Consider the following 6,252-nt stretch of genomic DNA (forward strand, 5'->3'; position numbering starts at 1 on the left):
AAATAAATAAATAAATGGAATAGTAGAAGTATTCTCAAAATCTTCTTTACCTTTTCTTGACAATAGAATTGCTGGTGATACTCTTTAAAAATAAATATGGCCATGTCCTACCTGTGAAGATTCTGACATGGAAGCTCTATGGAGCCCAAATCTGTGTGTTTATGAAAAGTTCTAAAGAAAAAGAAAAGTTCTGTAAGTTCTATCAGTTGATTGTCAAGCAAATGTTCCATGAAGGTACACTGACCTTTAGAGTGTTCCCACTGAGAGAAAAGGAAGAATGGCTCCATTTAGGAAGCAGCAGCTTAGAAGGACTGAAGGGAGACAGGTGCCATGAAAACAGCTGAAGCTTTAAGGAGACGGTGGTAGATAATTCCCAGTGTAACAGGGACCCGTCCGTAGGAGGATATAGAGAATGATTTGGAAAGAAGGTACTAATGTGCAATGACATCATGAGGTGGGACATGTACAGGGAAATGTCATGGAAGTGTGAAGTAAAGAAGAATATCCTTTTTTAAATTAAAAAATAAAACCAATAAAAGCATGTATAAGGAAAGTGAGGAAAACAGAAAACATGGAAACATTTACTCTAATTCCACCACTTTAATATAGGTCTTGCAATTTTTATATCTTTCTTCCGGAATCTTACTTTGAAATTCTTTTTGTTGTTAAATATCACACACAGACAAAAATAATGCATGATCCTAAATGTACAGCTTAACAAATTATTACAAGAAAGACAACACTGCAGTCAGTAAACAGCACTGCCAGATCCCTGAGAGCCTTCTGGGTGCCCATCCCAGTCCCTCAACCAAGGTCATCATCTCCTTACTTTGATGGTAAGGTAACTTACTTGGTTTTTGTTATAATTTCATCAGCTGTTTGCATCTCTCTTTCACTATCGTATAGATTTGTATGTTTGTGATCTTTATATAAAAGGTCTCATACTATACTTACTATATTGCGATTTGCTTTCCTCAGAAATTTTTAAAAGATTTTTTTCACTTTGCATATTGCTCTAGTCATTTCATTGTACAAGTTAAGTATACCACAGAGTATCCAGTCTACTGTTGAGGGTTTCTTAAGTTGTTGGTAATTTAGAGATAATGCAAACAATGTTGTTATCGTACCTGTCTCCTGGTACATAACGGCACTAGTTTTTCTGTGGGATGTATCAAGGACTGGAATTGTTGGATCGGAGGATAACATACGTCTTTCATGTTACTGGCTAATATGAAAATGTTTTCTAAAGAGCTTTCACTGACTTATACATTCACAAACACGGTAAGTCTGTTCCTGTTAGGCATCATAATTTTCACATATTAGAAAGGTGTGTAGTGGTAGCTTGTGGTTTAAATTTGCATTTTTCAGATTACTGATGAGGTTAAGCCACTTTTCATATGTTCATTGAATGTTTAGATATCCCCATTTGCAAAGTACATCTTAAATGATTTTTCTCATTCATCGACTGGATTCTTTTTCTTATTGATTTGTAGAAGTTATATATGTTAGATACAAATCCTCTGTTAATGACATGGACTGCAAAATATTCTCTCACATGTGGCTTTTCTTCCCCTTTATAACCTCTTTGGATGAAAAGGAACATTTTTGTATGATCAGATTTATCAATCTTTTTTTTTTTTTTTGCTTTTGAGATAGAGTCTTAGTCCCCCTGGGGTTGGGTGCTGTGGCATTATAGCTCACAGTAACCTCAAACTCTTGGGCTCAAGCTATCCTCTTCAATCAGCCTTCCAAGTAGCTGGGACTAGTGGCATGCACCACCACGGTTGGTTAGTTTTTCTATTTTTAGTAGAGCCGGGCTCTTGCTTTGCTCAGGCTGATCTTGAACCCCTGACCTCAAGCCATCCTCCTGCCTTGGTCTCCCAGAGTGCTAGGATTGTAGGCATGAGTCATTGTACCTAGCCTGTCATGGTATTGTTCAGCAACTTCTCAGTTTCTTTTCTAACAAGTTCTGTGGCTTCTGTATAGGAATACTAGTGAATTTGTCTATTTCTTAATCTTTATTCTCTAAGTTGACCAGATATGGTGGCTCATGCCTGTAATTATAATGCTCCTGGAGGCTACTGTGTGAGGATCCCTTAAAGCCAAGAGTTTGAGAACAGCCTAGAGAACATAGTGAGACCCCTTCTATTAAAAATGAAAAATTAATCAAGTGTGATGGCACATGCCTATAGTCCTAGCTACTTTTAGGAGGCTGAGACAAAAGGAACATTCGAGCCCAGGAGTTTAGACTCCAGTGAACTGTAATGATGCCACTGCACTTCAGCCAGGACAATAGAGCAAAACCCTATGTCTCAAGAAAAAAAGTAAACTACCCTAATCCTTTCTTAGGTTAATTTTTTCCTGTAAATACTGTAATGAATTTTTTAAATTAATAAAGTTTTTTTTAGAACAGTTTTAGGTGCACAGTAAAATTGAACAGAAAGCACAAAGCAATTCCATATACCTCCTGTCCCTACACTGTGACTCCCCATCACCCCCTCCCTGTCCCCCCTCCCTCATTCCCTTACCCTGTCCCTTGTATTAGCTCATATTAGAATTGACTGCATTGCAGAATTCAACTCTGGTCACAAAAGAAAGAATGATGTTAGCTGTAAGATTTGTACATGTTCTTTATCAGATGAATGAGGTTCCCATTACTGCTTTCCTGTGAGTTTTTATCTGAATGCATGTTGGATATAGCATCTGCTTTTTATTGCATCTGTTGATATTTTTGCATTATTTTACTACTTTAGCCTGTTGATGTGATGGATTACAGTAAATAATTTTCAAATACCGAATCAACACTGCATTCCTGAAAGAAATTCCAGCAGTGGGATATAATTTTTTTTTTTTTGAGGCTGGTCTTGAACTCCTGAGCCAAGCAGTCTACCTATCTCAGCCTTCCAGAGTGCTAGAATTATAGGCGTGAGCCACTGTGCCAGGCCTAGTAGTGGGATATAATTTTTCCCCCATTGCTAAATATTGTTTATTCAGTGCCTCTTGTATTTCAGGTACCATGCTCATCGCTGGAGACATGTTGATGAGAAAAAACAGATCAAATCCCAATTTTATGGAGATTGCAGTCTACTTGAACAGAGAGATAATCAGATGGCCACCTATTTTGTTCTAACTAAAGTCAGGTAAGGTTTCTCTGAGTAATTATCAATGCCCTGCATTTACACACCAGTGCATTCACATACCACAACACGTATGATGCCACTGCTCTGATACACCACAGCATGCATGAATTCATCACATTAGCAGGCCACTGCATTTAATCCAGAGCCAACACACATATGGTCCCACTGCATTTCTATGCCACCACATTTTACCACCACTGCATTTATATGCCAACACATGTATGGCCCCATTGCATTTACGTGCCAACACACACATAGTGCCATTGCATTTTACCACCACTGTATTTACAAGCAAACACACACTGACAGCACTGCATTTACACACCAGTGGGTTTCCCATTGCTGCATTTACACACCTAAACACACTAAGTGTCACTGCATTTACATGCTAACACTGCGTGTACATGCCTAAAACATGCTATGGGTCACTGCATTTACATGCTAACACTGCATTTACACACTAAGGGTCACTGCATCTGTGCACCTAAACATGCTAAGGGTCACTGCATGTACACACTAATGCTGCATTTGCATGCTGATGGTACATTTACACGCTAAGGGTCACTGCATTTACACGCCTAAATGTGCTGAGGGTCACTGCATTTACATGCTAACACTGCGTTTATTTACACGCCTAAGCACACTAAAGGTCACTACATTTACACACCTAAACATGCTAAAAGTCAGTGCATTTACAGGCTAACATTGCATTTACATGGTATGGGTCACTGCGTTTACATGCCTAAACATGCTAAGGGTCACAGCATTTACACGCTAACACTGCATTTACATGCCAAGGGTCACTGCATCTACACGCCTAAACATGCTAAGGGTCGCTGCATTTACACGCTAAGGGTCACTGCATCTACGTGCCTAAACACACTAAGGGTTGGTGCATTTGTGCTCTAACACTGCATTTACATGTATGGATAACTGTGTTTACATGCCTAGACACACTAAGGGTCACTGCATTTACACACTAACGCTGCATTTACATGCCTAGACACACTAAGGGTCACTGCATTTACACACTAATGCTGCGTTTACACGCTAAGGGTCATTGCATTTACACACCTAGACATGCTAAGTGTCACTGCATCTACATGCCTAAACACACTAAGGGTCACAGCATTTGCACGCTAATACTGCATTTACATGCCAAGGGTCACTACATCTACATGCCTAAACATGCTAAGGGTCACAGCATATACCATAACACTGCATTTACATGCCATGGGTCACTGCATCTACATGCCTAAACATGCTAAGGGTCATAGCATTTACATGCTAATACTGCATTTACATGGTATGGGTCACTGCATTTATATGCCTAAACATGCTAAGGGTCGCAGCATTTACATGCTAACACTGCATTTACACGCCAAGGGTCACTACATTTACACACCTAAACATGCTAAGAGTCACTGTGTTTACACGCTAATGCTGCATTTACATAGTATGAGTCACTGCATTTACATGCCTTAACACACTAAGGGTCACTGCATTTACATGCCTGAACATGCTCAGGGTCACTGGATTTGCACACTAACACTGCATTTACATGCTATGGGTCATTGCATTTACATGCCTAAACACACTAAGGGTCACTGGACTTATGCGCCAACCCTGCATTTACACACCTTCAGTCCATTTACACACCAAAACACACTAAGGGTCACTGCATTTACACTCCTTCACTTCATTTACAAGTCAAAACATGCTAGAGAGTACTGTATTTACTCACCAGGGAGTTTCCCATCAGTGCATTTACATGCCAAGACACGCTTCTGAGCACTGCTTTTACACACCAAGACACACTAGGGAGCACTGCATTTACACGCCAGGGAATTTCCCTTCACTTCATTCCTTCCACATGAGATAATAAATACCCAAAGGCATTTTCTATTCCTTTTAAGAAAGAATACACTCTTGGGTAGCACCTCTGGCTCAAAGGTCGCCAGCCCCATATGCTGGAGGTGGTGGGTTCAAACCCAGCCCTGGTCAAAAAAAAAGAAAAAAATAAGACACTCTGAGTCTAACAAATAATGAACTAAACAGTAATTTAGTACTACGAATGTTATTAAAAATCCTTAGAGTGATATCAGAGATGAAACACCCACTTTATCAATTACAAGAGGAGTAATCTGGTAATTGGTAATTTCCTTAACACTTTCCTGAGGGTGGTGGGCTTTGCAGGACTAAAGCTCTTTCATTTATCAGGTAATATTCTGTCCCAAATTCAAGTCTATGGCAATTAGATACAGGGCATTGGAAAGGAAGAACCATAGGGAGAAATTGTGACTTACACAGTTCCTCAGATGGAGGTTTTTCTACCAATTTAGGGGGTTACAAACTTGGGAAGAGGTGAGAGTGGGTTTTGGGGGGTAATGAGAAGAATGTGATGCAAAATCTAAATGACCACATCACAGTTTACCTGGACAAGGTTCAAACACTGGGGTGGGTAAACATTACACTTGAATATAAAAATCAAAGAATGGTATGTGAAATTTGAGCCCAGGGCTAATGGTCAAAGAGAAAAATAGGACTACAAGAAGTAATACCAGGTATCTGAAGAACTTAAAAACAAGGGAAGAAATTTTGCTACTGTTGGACAAAAGAACCACACATACACAAAAAAAGAAAAAATATTAACAGATTAGCAACATCTTACACCTGTACTTTACTCAATTTATCCTTTTTTTTTTTTTTTTAAGACAGAGTCTCTGTCATCCCTAGTAGAGTGCCATGGCATCATAGCTCACAGCAACCTCAAACTCTTGGGCTCAAGCAATCTTCTTGCCTCAGTTTTTCATTTTTAGTAGAGATGAGGTCTCACTCTTGCTCAGGCCAGTCTCAAATTCATGTGCTCAAGGGATCCACCCACGTATGTCTCCCAAAGTGCTAGGATTACAGGCATGAGCCACCAGGCCCCGTTGCCATTTAACCATATTAAGGAAGAAATTTAACAAGCAATAGAATTTGCCTCTTAGCTATATTTTTTTTCTAATTTGCTTACTTTTATATAGCCCATTTTATACCAAGAAGTCTACAAATGTTTCCAAAATTACTTACAGTGAATTTATTCCCCAAAGCAGAGATAAATGCTATGTAA

Source organism: Otolemur garnettii, unplaced genomic scaffold (genome assembly GCF_000181295.1).
Source record: "Otolemur garnettii isolate 467f Iridium unplaced genomic scaffold, OtoGar3 scaffold00018, whole genome shotgun sequence".
Lineage (NCBI taxonomy): Eukaryota > Metazoa > Chordata > Mammalia > Primates > Galagidae > Otolemur > Otolemur garnettii.